The sequence below is a fragment of the Acinonyx jubatus genome, chromosome D1 (assembly GCF_027475565.1).
Source record: "Acinonyx jubatus isolate Ajub_Pintada_27869175 chromosome D1, VMU_Ajub_asm_v1.0, whole genome shotgun sequence".
Classification (NCBI taxonomy): domain Eukaryota; kingdom Metazoa; phylum Chordata; class Mammalia; order Carnivora; family Felidae; genus Acinonyx; species Acinonyx jubatus.
In genome coordinates, this window is record NC_069390.1 from 112,583,659 (window position 1) to 112,600,567 (window position 16,909).

The window sequence follows — 16,909 nt, forward strand, 5'->3', positions numbered from 1 at the left end:
TGGCTCTCCACCAGCCGTCTCTCCTCCTCTCCACCCATCAAAATAAACCAAGATTTTAGCATCTCCTTCCAATTCCTCAGTCCCCTGTTGACATGGAGACATCCTGAACCGGCCAGCCCTCCCCCTACTGAGGGCGACCCCTCACGGGTGCTTCCCCCCTTCAGGGATTTGTCTTGTCCCCTTCTTTTATGTCAAATATCTCCCCACATAGAGACTCTTGCTGTCCCCACTTGAGCTCAAATGTCTTTATAGTGATGTCCTGCTCCCTCCCTCCCTGAGGCTGTCTTGCTGTCCTGACACGCCCTCCCTCGCGGCCTCCACCAGACCCTGGTGCTGACTTCCACCCCTCCCCAAAATGGCTTCCCTGAAAGGACTCTTGCCTTGTCACCGTCACCGATGACCTCTGAGATGGACACCTGGCATCCTGTTTTCCTCAAGCCTCATTCTCTCATCCTCAGGCCTCCTCTCCCCTGAGAGCCTCCTTCCCTTGGCTTCTGTGAGACCACTTTCTCCTGTTGCTCTTCTGACTCTGTGGAAGTCCCTCCTCAGACCCCTTCATTTCCCATTTAGTCTTTAAAATTTGCTTTTTCTATGCATAAAATGTATAATATGAGGATTACATTTATTCCAGGGTCCCCAGTAGTGATTGTGTGGGAGGTACACAGCAGAGCATTTTGACATAGTTTGGATTCAGCGACTAGTTGTGGTAAAGGTAATGTGAGTGGTGGGGATTCAGACTCTGGACTCAGACTTCCTATGTTCAAATCCTGTCTGTGTACTTTCCAGCTTTGTGACTTTGGGAAAATTCCATGAGCTCTCTGTTCATTTCCTCATTTGTAAGATGGAGACCACAGTAGTACCTCCTTCATAAAACTGTTAGGGTTCAATGATGTATGTGCTTGAGGAACTTAGTCCAGTGCTCGGAAGTAATAAGTTCCAATTATTATTGTCTGTTAATAACAAATCTTACTATTCAATTTTGTCATAAAATGACCCTACACCAACTTTAACTTTCTACTTGTCATCTGATGACCCCAAGCCTTCCCGACATTTTGTTTTTAATTTTAATTTTTCTCTTTGAGTAGCTTCAATTAATCTTTTAAAAAGGATTTAAGTACTGTGAGCCCATTTTTTACTGGTAGTCTGTACGTCACTTGCTCAGGACCCCTTGTGCCCAGTGAAGCATTTTCTGCATTTTCACATTTTGAAACCACTCAATGTGAGCGTGAGTGCAGGTGGTGACAGCCCCGGGGCTGGGAACCAGAAGCCCGAGATTCACTCATGTCCTGACTCCTCCACCTGCTCATCATGTGGCTTTGCTCAAAACCTAGCCCTCTGAACTTTAGTTTCTACAATTGAAAAAGGAAAATATCTGCTTACAGTTTAATATGCATATAAAAACATCCAAAAGTATGAATGGCAAAAATTTGTAGAGTACACATTTAGGAAGCACTCTGCAGATGTGAAATGTAGTCAAACTGCTTTATTTACAATCTTCCTCAGTGTTTCAGTGATGTAAATTGTGGTTATTGTCATAAAATGAGCTTATGTGCTGTCAGGCTTCAGGTCCTCCCTCCATCTGCACTCCCGGTTTCAAGTCTGTGATTGCCCAACTGTATTCCAATGGTTTTGGGGTCTTTCATGTCAAGTTTCAAAACTTTTCAGATAAAATGATTTTACCTCCTATCTTAATGGCACATTGAAAGGAATATCAAAACAAACAGTAACTGTCCTTGGAGACATACGTAACAACAACAAAACAGCCAGGAGCTGCAAGTGTCGCCTCTTTAAGCAAAAACAAAACTATGTCCCTTCTCGGTTCTAGCAGAATACTTTAAAGTTGGAAGAAAAATTGGCATGAAAAATAAGACAGGCTAGTTGTTGATGCAAGAACATTTTTGATGAGCACACTGGCTGTAAGAGGACAATAGTGGCTGATGAGTTCCCACCTGGTGTCTAAGCCGACTGTAATTGCGTTGGCTCTAAGGATGTGCTTATGGTTGGCTCAAATCTGGATTGTACATGACTGCCACTTTTTTGTGTTATGCATAATCAAGTGAATGAACAAGGAAGAATATGAAATCCACTTAACACATGCAGTTTAACCAGGAGGAAGATGACTCTGCCAGCACTAAGATTTATCTCTAACGGGTTTTTAATCAGCTAAAGTGGGAAGCTAATAATTTTGTATCAATTTACACTCTTCTTCCATGAGAAATGAGTTTGGGGTGGCTGGAGACCCTCTAACTTAGCATCCACAACTTGCCTGTGCAGAAACTTATGCATATGTATTTCATGTTCAATTTTTTTGATGCAGGAAGAATGTCATGAACTTTAAATGGGTCACGGTTTTCTTCTGCTTTTTTTCCCCCTTACCTTGTAATTTACTAAAATAGTAGGATGTTTTGCAAAGATCATGAAATAGAATTTTTTTGGTTTTAGTCACATATTTCTAATGTCCTTTTTTTGCAGAAAATCTTAAGTGTTCTTTCCCCAGCTGGAAGTGATATCTCTTTTATTTTTGGCATGTTTCACTTCCTGTTTTAGCTCATAGATACCTAAATGTGTTTTATTTTTCCTATTAGAATGTAAAACAGCCTTGAGAAAAGGTGCTTTATAGATTGCATTTCCAGTATCTTGAATGGGTACTTAAGAAAATAGAATATATAAATAAATCAGTAAATATCTACTTTGAGTAACAACAACAACAAAATCCATAGTCCCTAAAAGTAGACAGAGATCCAGTGGAAAACATTCCTGAGTTGAGTAAAACACCCAACTCTGCTGTCTTCTGTCTACTGAGGAGGCTATGAGGTGGTGACTTTAGGTAACTGCTCATTCTAAGTGTTTTCATCTGTAAAATGAGAATACGTCCATCTCACAGAACTGATGAGAGGCTCTAAGTTATGAAATATACGTAAAGGTGTTTTGTGAATTCCAAAGCGCTAAATGTAAGAAACCAAACCATATTTGCAGGGGAATCTGGGGTTTTTAAAAGCTAATTCTCACATTTAACTTAGTTTGCAGTCCTCAGGAGAAATTAACGAGCTGTATGTACGTTAAGTGTATGGAAGAATGTCTGCCTCATGGTATGTGCTCAGGACACATTTGCTGAACTGAATTACTGTTAACCTCAATTACCCGAAGGGGTTCCCTTAGAGAGCGGAGGGAGTGGTGTGCCGACCTGGCACACAGGAATAGGAAACTAACAGTTAGCCCTGTGACTTGGTGATCGCTATTGGATTTGTACTCAGATTACGAGTCTACAGAGCTTTGGGTCCACGGCCGAAGAGAGCTGTTGTTTGAAAGAGCTGTTGAGGGTTTTACCTGGAGGAATCGGCAGGGACTCTTTCCTGAATTGCTCAACAGAAGTAGCACTTAGAAATTCCCTCTGAGATACCAGCTGCCAGAAATCTAAGAGCTGTCCAGAGGCAAGAAATACCTAAAATTTAGAGCAGTAAAGTGGTAAAGTGGATGTTGAAGCAGATGTCATTAGTGGTTTCTGCCAAAGGGAGGGGTAGCAGTTGCTAAGATCTATTCCTTTATTTATCTTATTCAAAACAGTTGATTGAATGCCTACTTCGTGACAGCCACTATTTAGACAGAGGGATTCAGGTGAAGGTGAGGAGGATGAAAATCCCTATCACAGATAATAAAACTTCTTACAAGTAGCTGGGGGAAGGTACTCTCCCCAGAGCTGGTGTCAGTGGACAACTCACTGGTGGTAGCAGGTACACCCCAGGACCCATGAGCAGCTGCTCTACAGAAGCGCCTAGGGACTGAAACCAGAAGTCTCCCCACCATCCTGATGTGAAACATCCTAACGGAGGGGGGCGGGGGAATGATGATCATGGAGCTCTAAAAATAAACGTTTATTTTCCTAAAAGGGAAGTTATGGCTTGATCCCGTCAATTTACATTGATTAATGTCCCACATCTGGGTGCAGTTCTCTCTTACATTACGGATGACTTTCAAGCTTATACTGCAGCTAACTTTTCTGAAAGAGAAGGCAGACTAGAACTAAGCGTTGTTGCTGGAAAACCTGTAAATAAAGATACTCATGCTTTAAGAAGACGTCTAAAATAGTCTCTAAAAAGTTGGGTGACTCATTAGCAACATTCCCTTCCCATGGCCTCCGGCCATATCATGTTGACCTGCAGTGGCCTCCCTTGTACTTTTAGACATCAGCATTTAGTATTTATTGTGGTACCTTGAAATGATGCCAAAAGATCGAAGAGTGCATGAAAATATTTATAGGATGGAAATGTATGCTATAGACTCTAGAGTATCACTCTAAGAACTTGAATATGTTTGGGAAAAACGAGAGAATTGAGGTTAATTAAAAAAAATAAGAGTTTTCCTTTAAAAATTCGTCATTCAGAATGGTTTACTTCCATTTTATGGACTTACTGGTTATAGCTTCAGATGAAAAGCATGGACTCAGGTCAGCCTGCTTGGGTTTCAACGTCTTTTTTAGTATTTACCTTATAGTTTGATCTGTTGTGAGAATCAAGGAAAATAATGCATGTAAAGCATTTAGTAGAGTGTGGTGCCTACATCCTAATAATCATATATAAATGCATATTTTTGTGATGTTATCATTCCTAGTCATTTACATCTAAGCATACATTTGTTAATCCCCTACCAGATACTTCAGGGAACGGATCATTCAGGGTTGTACTATCCTGCCCAGGAAACAATATTCTGCCAGTGATTGGCTGGTGGGGGGTGGTGGTGTTTAAAGGTTTGACCTCTTGGTCTCATTTTAGGACAGTTCTGAAAAGCCCTTCTAGGTTCAGAACAACCTGTCAGATTAGCTAAAGTCTCGTCTGTGACATGATTGACAATGGACCACCAGAAACCTAACCAAGTAAGATAACCTTAGGCAGCTGCTGTGCTGAACGTGGTATCTTTGCTAGAGTAGATTCACTGCTCTGCCTACATGGTGTGTGAGCCATTGATACAGTAAATGCATTCTGTTGCTTATTCATCAAGAAGGAAGATTAGAAACAGATGATATCACAAGAGAGGGTTGGCAGTATACAATATCTTATCCAAGGCTACATTAATTCTACTATTAGTCATAATTTAGTCCAAAGAGACATGGATTATCTGAACATTCTGCAGAAGACCACTACTTCCCTATATTAATAATGTTATGTTAATGGGATCAGATGAACAAGAATTGGCAAGTATTCTGAAAGCTCTGGAAAAATATTTCTGCTCCAGAAGGCAGGAAAAACCACACATGTTTTTCTAGAGAAATTCAGGGACATGACACATTAGTAGAGTTTTTAGGGATCTAGTGGTCCAGGTTTACCTTCACGTGCCTTCCAGAATATGGGACAGTTATGTCACCTTGTACTTCCTACTCCCACAAAGTTTGGTAGGGCTCTTTGGATTTTGTAGTCAACACATTCTCCACTAGGTGTTACTTTAATGCTCAATGTATTTAGTGAAATGAAAGGATTCTCTCCCTGAGAGGGACTCAGGTCAAGGTCAAGAAAGGACACTGTAGCTGGTCTAGTTTGCAGTACGAGCAGTTCTGCTACTTGGGCTACATGACACAGCAGATCCCACACTTCCAGAGGTTATCTGGTAAAGAAAGATGGTGTTTGGAGTTTCTGGAAGACCAAATAGAGAAACACATGCAGACCTATACAGTTCTGGAGTAAGGACAAGCCTTATATAGCTCACAACTACCACACACCATTCAAACAGCTCCTGGCTCCTGGGCTCTAAAACAAATTGAGCATCGCACCTGGGGCCTAAGTGGCCATGAGTCCAGCAGTGCCCATCATGATTTGCATGCTGCCAGATACACCAAGTCATAAGATGAGGGGAATGAGAAGCCTTCTGTGGTATGATGGCAGTGGTACATCTTAGGGCCTGTGCACAAGACACAGGTAGGCTTACATGAACAAGTGGCCCAGACACTGATCACGTACCACTACTGATGCTTTTTTTCAGCCTAAATTTATATATGGAGGGTGGGGGGAGGGTTCCCTGTGACAAGATGATGAAGGAAAAGTGGTGGAACCAGTGTCACTGAATGCCTGTGTGATTCTCACAAAAATTTATGTGATTAAAAACTACAAACTCAGAATAAAGGATGAGTGGCAACATATTTTATTTTTATATTTACTAAAAGTAATTGCAGTATAGAGCCTCATGTACTCAGATGCATCAAAGCTCTTGAATAGATAATAATGGTGATTTTCCGTAAAGTGGATGAATAGGACCTTAAAAAAAATGGTTGCTGATTGCCTGACTTGTGCCATATAAAATATATTTCCTGTTGCTAGGTGTCAGATGAGATAGACTATATGGCCAGTGATGTGTGCTATTTTAGGTGTTTGCCAATTATTTAAAAGCAGACTAGTAATGCAACTGAATTGGGATAGATGAAGGCAACACAAATCTGGATGTGGAAAAAAGGGACAAAGAGAATTATGATGTTTTAAATTCAGTTAATATAAACTCACAAGAAGGCTACATGTGGTAGGGGCTACAAAAAGATTACACAATGATTCCTGTCTCAGCGATATGATAATCATTGTGTGCTTGACATCCTTATCTTAAAGTCTAGAAGTTATTTATAGCAGAGCACTTATCATGTAAATGGTTCCCTCTTACCTCTCCATCTACAAATGCCAACTGTCCCTGCCGGTTGGGTCATTCACCTTATTTTCCAGAGTCTGTCCTTTTAGCTCTGGGAACTCCTATTTGTTCACTTTCTTCTGTTGGCTTTTCAGGAAATCTGCAAACTGGTAATTCTCCATCATACTCAGCTTCTCCTATTTGCTACAATAAATGCAAATAGATATTTAAGAATTGGCTCCCAAGCCAAGGACACAGTGCTCCCATCAGGTCTGAAACATGGCAAGACTTAACCACCCGAGGAGCCTCCTGTAATCCTTATACTCCAGGATGTCAATTCATTTCTACTTTTTCCTTGGTACTGCCATTATTTTTTTCATGTTTCATGATGTTTTATTTAGAGAAGTAAGTGTGAAGAGTCAAAAGGCATCTGGTTCTCAAGCTTCTGGCAAAGGCTTGAGGCTGAAATGTAAATTCTGTACTTTGCTTGTGGGTCAGCCAACTCAGACTCTCCAGGCCCTCACGGGTTGGTCATTCTAAAGGCCACATGCCATCTTGTGAGATTATCTATTTTCTGTCCAGCATGACTTTCTTCCCCCCTTTCTTGCTCCCATCTGAATCCCAAGGTCAGGGAGTATGGCCTGGATCAGGGATGACCTTTCTATGATAGGTCTGGTAATGGTTTCCCTACTCTTTCAGATAAAAATAATAATTGGTGATTGTGACCTTTGTAAAGATAATGTTTCTGTTAGAGGGTCAGCCCCAAATCTTTTATTGCTAAGTGTTTTCACTCATGGTGTTCTTACCAGGAGCAGCTAATGGCCTGTCACCGACTGTCACTGTGGTCCCTTTCTAAATCCCTTAGTCTCCAGAAGCCATCATGAGTTATCTTCAGAAAATTGTAGGGATAAAAACCTTCCATGTGTAAAAATACTCACGGGAGGTGACACAGAAATGCAAACCACAATGGCAGTAATTCTAGGTTTTCAGCGTGCCCACAGCCAGACACAGCTTCAGAGTTACTCAAAACATTGATGAGAATGTATTTTAATACTCCAGGCTAACTACTGTAGGTAGATCTGGTCACCAAATAGCCAAGCAAAAGATGTAATAATTCTGTAAAACCTGCATGTCTTTTGCATTCCTGCCTCTGCCCTATCCTCACCCCCTCCTCTTTTCCTTGTCACTTGTACTGAGGAGAATGTCAAGGCAGAGAAATTAAGCTCAGGTTATGAGGAAGCAGGGGCAAAACAGAATTTGGCCTTCTCTGGTGGCATCCTGCTCCTGAATCAAAGACCCTGCTGTCCACTTAGTCCTTTGGAACTCCTGTGGAGCCTTCACCAGGCTCACCCAACCATCACCAAAACTTACAGGTCCATCTCCTACTGAACACTGGCCCCTTCCCTCCCTTGCTTCTCTCACTATTCTTTCAGTCTTTGCTGTCAACATCATTCTTTACAAAATGGTGTTTCCTAAATCTAGAATACCCTTCCTTCATCACTTGATTAGCGTTTCCTTCTCCCATGAGAGTAGCCACTCTTGGGGGCAGGGGCTGTGAATGAGTATGTCACTTCTTGCCTGAGTCTGTAAGAATGACTGGGTGCTTCCCAGCAGGTGTTTGCAACAGGTCAGAGGCATAGGTGAGCACTGAGCAGTGTGGGAGGCTTAGGAGGTTACTGCCATTCTTTCGTGGAGGCTGGACCAGTGAGCGGATGGACACGTTTAGAGGACAACAAGGAGCTCTGGGCAGGAGTCTATCTAGTTTGGGGAAATGGCAGAAATAAAGTTGGAGTAGATTCTGTAATCATTTATGCCATGCCAAACACGTTTACTTTTTCCTAATTAAAACTCAGTGTTTGTCCATCATTTTTAACTGTGTTTCTCAATCTTGAGTAATATAGAAATTCATTTATAGGGAAATATTTTTCAATGACTTCCACTGTTGATTTAAATAATATGGTATTTCTTAAATATGTACACACATGAAATTATAATCCCTTCTTACTTGAGCTTTTTTAGGACTATCAAACACAAATTTACAAATTAAAACAAAACTACAAGTTTTATAAAAGTTAAATTAATGAGAGGAATTTAAGCAGTAGGTGGTCATTGTAAAAGTAAATTGCTACTTTAAGCTTAATAGTAGAAAGATGTACTTGCTGGAATCTCTCTATGTATATATGTATTTATTCATTTTTTGAGCCTCAACGGACCATTCTTTTATTATCACCATTGCCGGTGACATTAATTTCCTTTTTAGCAAGGCTCTGGCTCCTGATACATTATTCTGTTGGGCCAATCAATGGAATATTATATACATATAAAAACCAAGTAAGTAAGAAGAAAATTAAAAAAAATTAATAACCATTTACAGAACATTTTTTCTGCATATTTAACCATCAGTTATTTAGAACAAGTCAGGATCTTCCCAAGCAGCTGCTTTAAGAGATTATGCCACTCAGTGCTATAGAGCAGGTATATTTGTGTTCAGAAATCTCTACTACCACAAGCCACGTGGCAGACTGAGTCCAAGACTTTCAACTGTATCACAGTAAAACCCTTGTCCATACCCTATAACATGACTGGTACCTATTCATGAATAACATACTGAGTGTGCCAAGGTTTTTCCCTCATTAGATCCTAATAATTAGATAAATTACTATGGGGCACCTGGGTGGCTCAGTTGGTTATGTGTCTGACTTCTGATTTCGGCTCAGGTCATGATCTCACGGTTTGTGAATTCGAGCCCCACGTCAGGCTCCTCACTGACCGTGTGGAGCCTACTTGGGATTCTCTCTCCCTCTCTCTCTCTGCCCCACGCCCACTTGCATGTACACACTCTCTCTCTCAAAATAAGTAAACAAACAAAAAAATTAAATATATTACTATGACATACCATGACTATTTCCTGTTAAAATATCAACTTATTAAGGAGTTTAGTTAAAATGATTTTCAATACAAAGTATCTTAATGCAACAAGATCACTTTAGAAAGTAATAAAAAGTATAAATGTACAATGGCTTAAGTGGAAAAATTAGACTAGTTTGTCAGTCTCTGTTTCTCCAGGTATATTTTAAGCATTTTGAGATTAGGGATAGTGATTTTCACCAATTTCAAATTCAAGCACTCAGCAAATACTTAGTGAAAGCCAATTATTCATCAAATTTATAATATAGAAATATCACCCTAAAACAAAATAGACACTTGGAAGAGGGTGCAGTAGGAGGACCCTAAGTTCACCTCGTCCTATGGATATGACCAGATGACACGCACATCAGGGTGAATAACCTGGACAATAACCAAAGACCTGGCAGAGCAAATTCTACAACTAAAGGTAGAGAATGTTTGGTTTTGAAAGTGAGGGGGGATGAATTTTGTGAGTTCTTACACCAGCAGGACTTAACATCTGGAACTTAAAAAACTCAGTAGGTTTGGCTCTGGGAGAACCCAGAGGGTCTTAGGAAGCTGATCCCCCATCCTTAGAGACAGCACAACAAACAGTCTCTGGAGATACAGCATAGAAGCATCAGTTTGAAAAATGCCTGAGGCAGATGAGAGGGAGAGTGATTTACTCACTTCAGAGCATGTCTAGGAGAGACCCTCTGGGAGCAAAGGAGCTGGCAGGTGCCATTTCCCCCCCCACCTCCCATCATAAACATGCAGCTACCTGCAGGAACCAGCAGCGCCAACGCTCACTACCTAACTTGATAACACCAAGCCCCAACCTCTGTGCTTCGGTGCATCTGCCCTTTCAGTCAGGCTTGTCTCGGTCCCAGGGCTGCAGGTCCTATCCTCCAGAAGACCTGCATAAACCTGGCCAAAGCACATCTCCTGACTGGTGCCTTTTGCAGGGCCTTGGTTCTGGCAGTAGCTGTGGTGACAGGTCTCATTGCACAAGCAGACCAGAACACACCTTGTTAAAACACATCGCACCCAGCTGGGGACCAAACACTGCCCACAAAAGGCAAAGAAAGCCTCTAAAGACAGCTAGCCTGAAGGAAAAAAGAGGCCAGGACTCAACCGCAGAACACACGCAACACATATAGGAGACACTACCTGAAGCTCCAGGTTCTGGGGAACAGGGGACACTGCACTGCAGGGCACTACAGGCCTTCTTTTCCTAAGACCATTACTTTCAAGAGCAGGAAATGTAGCTGACCTTAACACACAGAAACAGATACAGAAAGTTACACAAAATGAGGAGACAGAGGACTATGTCCCAAATGAAAGAACAGGACAAAACCATAGCAAGAGACCTAAGCACAACAGATATAAGTAACGTGCCTGATAGAATTTAAAATAATGATCATAAATATACTCACTGGACTGGAGAAAAAAGGGGAGGACATCAGTGAGACCCTTAACAGAGAGTTAAAAAAGAACCAATCAGAGATGAAGAACACAACACATGAAATTAAAAACACTTGATGGAATAAATAGCAGGCTAGAAGAAGCAGAGGAAATGTATTAATGACCTAGGAGACAGTAATGGCAAGTATTCAAGCTCAGCAGGTGAGAAAGAAAAAAATATGCAAACTGAGAACAGTTTCAGGGAACTCAGTGACTCCATCAAGCACAATAACACCCACGTTACAGGGATCCCAGGAAAAGAAGAGAGAGAAAAGGGGGCAGAAAATGTATTTGAAGAAATAATAGCTGGAAACTTCTGTAATCTAGGGAAGGAAACAGACATCCAGATCCAGGAGGCACAGAGATATCCCCAACCAAATCAACCCAAGGAAGTCCACAGCAAGACACACAGTAATTAAAATGGCAAAAAGTAGTGATAAAGAAAAGAATTTAACAGCAGCAAGAGACAAGAAGACAGATACATATAAGGGAAACTCCACCATGCTATCAGTGGATTTTTCAGTAGAAACTTCATAGGCCAGAAGGGAGTGGCAGGATATATTCAAAGTGCTGAAAGGGAAAAATCTACAGCCAAGAGTACTCTGTCCAGCAAGGCCGTCATTCAGAATAGAAGGAGAGATCAAGAGTTTCCCAGACAAACAAATACTAGAGGAGTTTATGACCACTAACTAGCCCTACAAGAAATATGAAAGGGGATTCTTTGAGTGGAAAAGAAAGACCATAAGTGAGAGTATGAAAAGTAGAAACGCAAAAGTATAAAAATAAGTATTCCTGAAAAAAATCAAAGGATCCATAAAATAAAAGGATGTAAAATATGACACCATATACCTAAATTGTGGGGTGGGGGTGGGGAATAATAAGTGGGTTAAACTTAAGTGACCATCAAATACAGACTGCTATATGTAGAAGAAGCTATATACAAATCTAATGGTAACCACAAACCAAAAACCAGTAATAGATATGCAAAGAATAAAGAAAAAGGAATCCAAGTATACCACTAAAGGAAGCCAACAAACCATGAAAGAGAGCAAGACAAGACAGGGTCAGAGAAAAACTACAAAAACAACCATGAATATATAACAAAATGGCAATAAATATAGCTGTCAACAATTACTTTGAATGTAAATGGGCTAAACACTCAAAAGACACAGGGTGACAGAGTGGATAAAAAAAAATAACACCCATCTATATGCTGCCTGCAAGAGATTCACTTCAGACCTAAAGACGCCTGCAGATTGAAAGTGAGGGGATGGAAAAAACATCTACCATGCAAATGGAAACGAAAAGAAAGCCAGGGTAGCAACGCTTATATTGGGCAAGCTAGATATTAAAACAAAGACTGTAACAAGAGACAAAGAAGGACATTATATTTTAATGAAGGGGACAATCCAACAAGAAGATCTAATATATGTAAATATTTATGCACCTAACATAAGCACCCAAATACATAGTCAATAACAAACATAAATGAAATACTTGATAGTTATGCCACTACAGTAGAGGATTTACCACCCCATTTACATCAATGGACAGATCATCTGAACAGAAAATCAACCAAGAAACAACGATTCGAAAGACACTCTGGACCAGATGGATTTAACAGATATATTCAGAACATTTCATCATAAGACAGCAGAATACACATTCTTTTCAAGTGCACGTGGAACATTCTCCAGAAAGATCACATACTAGGCCTCAAAACAAATCTCAACAAATTGAAAAAGATCAAAGTTATACCATACATCTTTTCTGACCATGATGATGTGAAACTAGAAATCAACCACAAGAAAAATATGGAAAGAGCACAAATACATGGAGGTTATAAACAGCATGCTATTGAACAATGAATGGTTCAACGAGGAAATCAAAGAAGAAATAGAAGCTTACATGGAGACAAATGAAAATGAAAATACAATAATCTAAAACCTTTGGGATGCAGAAGTAGTTCTAAGAGGGAAGCATATAGGAATACAGACCTAGCTGAAAAAGCAAAAGTCTCAAATAAACAACATAACCTTACACCTAAAGAAGCTAGAAAAAAGAACAAACAAAATGTAAAACCAGCAGAAGGAGGGAAATATTAAAAAATTAGAGCAGAAATAAATGGAACAGAAACTTAAAAAAAATACAACATATCAATGAGAGCAGGAAACTGTTCTTTGAAAAGACTGACAAAATGAAGATGTATTCACTTTTGGTTCTTTCAGGTGCTCAAAGTATGTTAAGCTGGAGATATCCTGCTCTGATCCCTATGACCCATGTGTAGATCCATGTAGGAGTAGGACAGACACCTGGCTTGACTTTGCTTAACAAATTTGAGCTCTTTGGAAGTGTAAATTTCCCTAAATGTACATATATCTTTTACTTTCCTTTCACACATTAAGTTTTTGGGCACACTTTTTGGAAAGGAGACAACTTATGTAGACTTAGAATTTGTTGCTGCAAATTTGACAGAAAACAGAGGAAAAGTGCATTTATCAGAGGAGTACACATATAGTAGGAAGAGAAAAACATTAAGAAATGGAACTTGGGGAATTCCCCTTTATTCTTTAAACTTAAAAAAAAATCGTATTTTTTTTTTCAGTGAAGAAAATTTGGAAAATAGCAGAAGGTAGGAAAAATTACCTATATATCTACAACTTCAAACGCAACCATTTAACGTGGCTTTGTATAGGGGCACCTGGGTGGCTCAGTAGGTTAAGCGTCTCACTTTAGCTCAGGTCATGATCTCGCAGTTCCTGGGTTTGAGCCCCATGTTGGGTCTCTGTGCTGACAGCTCAGAGCCTGGAGCCTGCTTCAGATTCTGTGTGTGTGTGTGTCTCTCTCTGTGCCCTTCCCCCTCCCCCACTCATGCTCTGTCTCTTTCTCTCTCAAAAATAAATAACACTAAAAAATTTTTAAGTAGCTTCTAGCATTTTCTTCTAGCACTTTCCCCCTACATTGAAAGATTTTTTTGATATTTAACTCCATATGGAGTGTGGGCAATAATATGTAAGGAACAGATGGAGGAAGGGGAGCCTCTGAAGACAACAGGGAGGTTAAGAGAGCAGAAGCAGGTAAAGAACTGGTAGAGAGTGTCACTGGAGAAGCTAAGGAAAAAATTTCAGCTGGTCAATACTGCCAGGACGCTACTGAAAATGCTTTTATTGGATAAGTAGGAAGACTTCAGTGATCTTAGGTACAGCAATTTTATGTAAAAGATGACTGTAAGCCTCCATTTAGAGTCACTTAAATCTGCAGCCTATCTTCATTAAAATAAATATACCTTCCGCACATACTGTTTTGTTCAGTCATAAAATGCACGAACATCCAAAGAGACTAACGGCCTACTGAAGAACCATAAACAAAAACTATAGAGAAGATGAATACATTACAAATCTTTGCCAGAAAAAAACCCAAAAACACCGCAAATAATACATAATACTAGTTAACCATTTCATGCCTACCATTGCCTCAATTTTTCTGGATATTATTTTAAGTTTCTGTATATGTTCTCAAGGGAGAACACCACTTTGTGGACATAGTGGTTCTGAAGGAGAGCTCCGCAGATCCTTTGTTCATCATGTAAATCACACGAAACCAGGAATAATGTTTTTCATGGCAAATCAAACTGTCAGATTAAAAAAAACACTAATGTATAATTTTAAAGTGCATCAACACATAGGAATTTTGTTACAAGGCACAGACTGATGAGTTTTTTGATTCCACTCTTCAAAGTGTGGAAAACTTTAATTTATCAATTTGATTAACATGTTCTCATCTCTTTGGGTTAAAAAAACCCTTGATAACAAGCTAAGAACCTCAACTACAGGATTTCATTACCTCTTTGACTCTTGCTTTGAAGATATACTAATTGCTTCTTGTCCTTTTCTTGTTTAAAAAAGACCAAGAACACTTTTATAAGTGAGCGCATTTTACTCATTTTTTCATAATCCATATTTTATTATCATATGCACTGTGCAGATTTATTCCCCTGGCCATACTAGGGAGTATTCTGACCTCCATATCACTATGACCCCAACATCTCTCTCAGATGGAAAAAAGACAATTGGACAGGTTATTAATTGTGCATGACTCAGAAACAAAACAAAAACCAAAAGATGTTTGTGATGCTTGATACTTTTCCCTAAATAACGTTTTCTTGGTACATACATTTTTCCAACTATTTGTTTTATTATATATTTTGAAAATACTTCAACCATTTGAAGCAAAATTGGAAAACATGTTGTTTTCTCAAATATAGGTATGTGAGTCTAAGGTGCTTGGACTGGCTGGAATGGAGGAAAAGCATAGATATGTAGTATGAACTTGCCTTTTTAAGAAATTGATGACTTTTTTGCCTTGATGACACATTTATAATTTTGTCATTTATGTTATTTTTAGAAAACAACAGGAGCTGGAAAACTATTAAGAATATGGAGACTCATGACTAAGGTGGTGGTCTGTGGGCCTATCAAGGAAGATGATATCGGGGTACTTTGGGAATGCATCCCACTTGTCTAGCTTCACGAAGGGTACAGAAGTAAAAGGTTATAATAGGGTTATAATAGGTTTTTTTTTTTCCTTCCCTTCCCTCCCCTCCCCTTCCCTTTCTTTTCCTTTCTTTCTGCCTTCAATGACTCAATCTTTAAAGAGTACTACCCTACTATCATTTGAGAGTTTTAGGTACATACATTATTTTATAAAAAACAAAAATAAATTTTAGAACTAAGTTCTCTAGAAGTTGAGGAAAGAGAGATCAGTGCATATGAGAGTGTTTCTCAAACTTCATTACGGTGGCTTATCTTCACTTGGATCTAGATTCCAGAGGGATGAGTAGACGCATTGGTGAGAGGGAGGCAGGGCACACAGGCTGAAAACAGACTCTGCTGACTCACTGCTCCTCTCTCACCCATTGCTGCCGACCATGGGCAGCTGGTCGATGTCCTGTCATGTTAAAGTGGGCAGAGTGTTTTTCTGCCATCATCCCAAGCCCTGACTGTGGGTTTTTGTTCCAAGAAAGTGGTGGGATTTTGAGTGTGGAATTGACATAAGCCTATATATAAATGGAATAGTGTTAAAGAAGTGGAAGCCCATGCCATTGAAATTGCTTTTGCTCTTCGGGTATGTGCATTTTCACAAATGATGCTGACATCTATTACAAACATTTCTAAATACATATTTAAATATATTTTGTATAAATAGATATGGTCAAGACATTGTGATGAAAGTTATTATCTGGTGGCTGGTGATAATACTTCTTACCAGTTTTTTACCTCTCTGAAAGTTTCTATAAATTAAGGATGAAATTTTTAAAAACTACCAGGGAAAGTGATGTCAGCAAACAAGATGGAGTGGGTAACTCCAAAAGCCCATCCCCCATGGAAATAACAAAAAATAAAGCAAAACCTCTCAAAAGCAATTCTGTCAGAACTCTGGAAAACAGCCAAAGGTTGACAGAAAGCAAGAAAATGTGGTACAAAAAAGGTGGTGGTGGGGAGTGCAACTTACACATAAGGAAAACTTTGTGGAATTTTGCTTGCTCTTGCCTCACTTCCCTTCCTGGCCTAGTGATGATCTTGAAGATAGCAGCCTGAGTTCCCAGGGTAGACCCCAGTCTCTGGTTCTGGAAGGAGCAGAAAAGATAATATCCTCAAAGAACTGTGTTTTGTCTGTTTTGATCCATCTGGAGACTATCTGAAGGGCTGGTGTAGGGTGGTTGCTTCTGTTCCACCTGACTTCGAGCTCTGTCACAGTGAAAGAGTGGCTATGTAGAGGGCATTCCTTGGAAACACTGTAAGGCAAATGAACAAACGTGCTACTTCTGGGGCAGAGACTGAATTTGAGGCAAAACAAACAAACAAACAAACCAACACAAAACACCTGACACTCCAACAGTCTAGAAAGAGAAACTGGGGAGAGAGTTTCTTTGGGAGATTAGGGTATTGCAAAGTGTCTG

General features: G+C 39.8%; 1 long non-coding RNA gene across 1 annotated transcript in view; it reads right to left on the reverse strand.

The window, feature by feature from the left end:
* LOC128311972 (uncharacterized) overlaps nt 1-16,582 on the reverse strand; it is a 60,289-nt gene extending 43,707 nt beyond the window's left edge. Inside the window, exon 1 of the long non-coding RNA XR_008290748.1 lies at nt 16,462-16,582. This is a non-coding gene — a long non-coding RNA (uncharacterized LOC128311972). The remainder of the gene's footprint in view (nt 1-16,461) is intronic.
* Between the last annotated feature and the right edge of the window lie 327 nt (nt 16,583-16,909).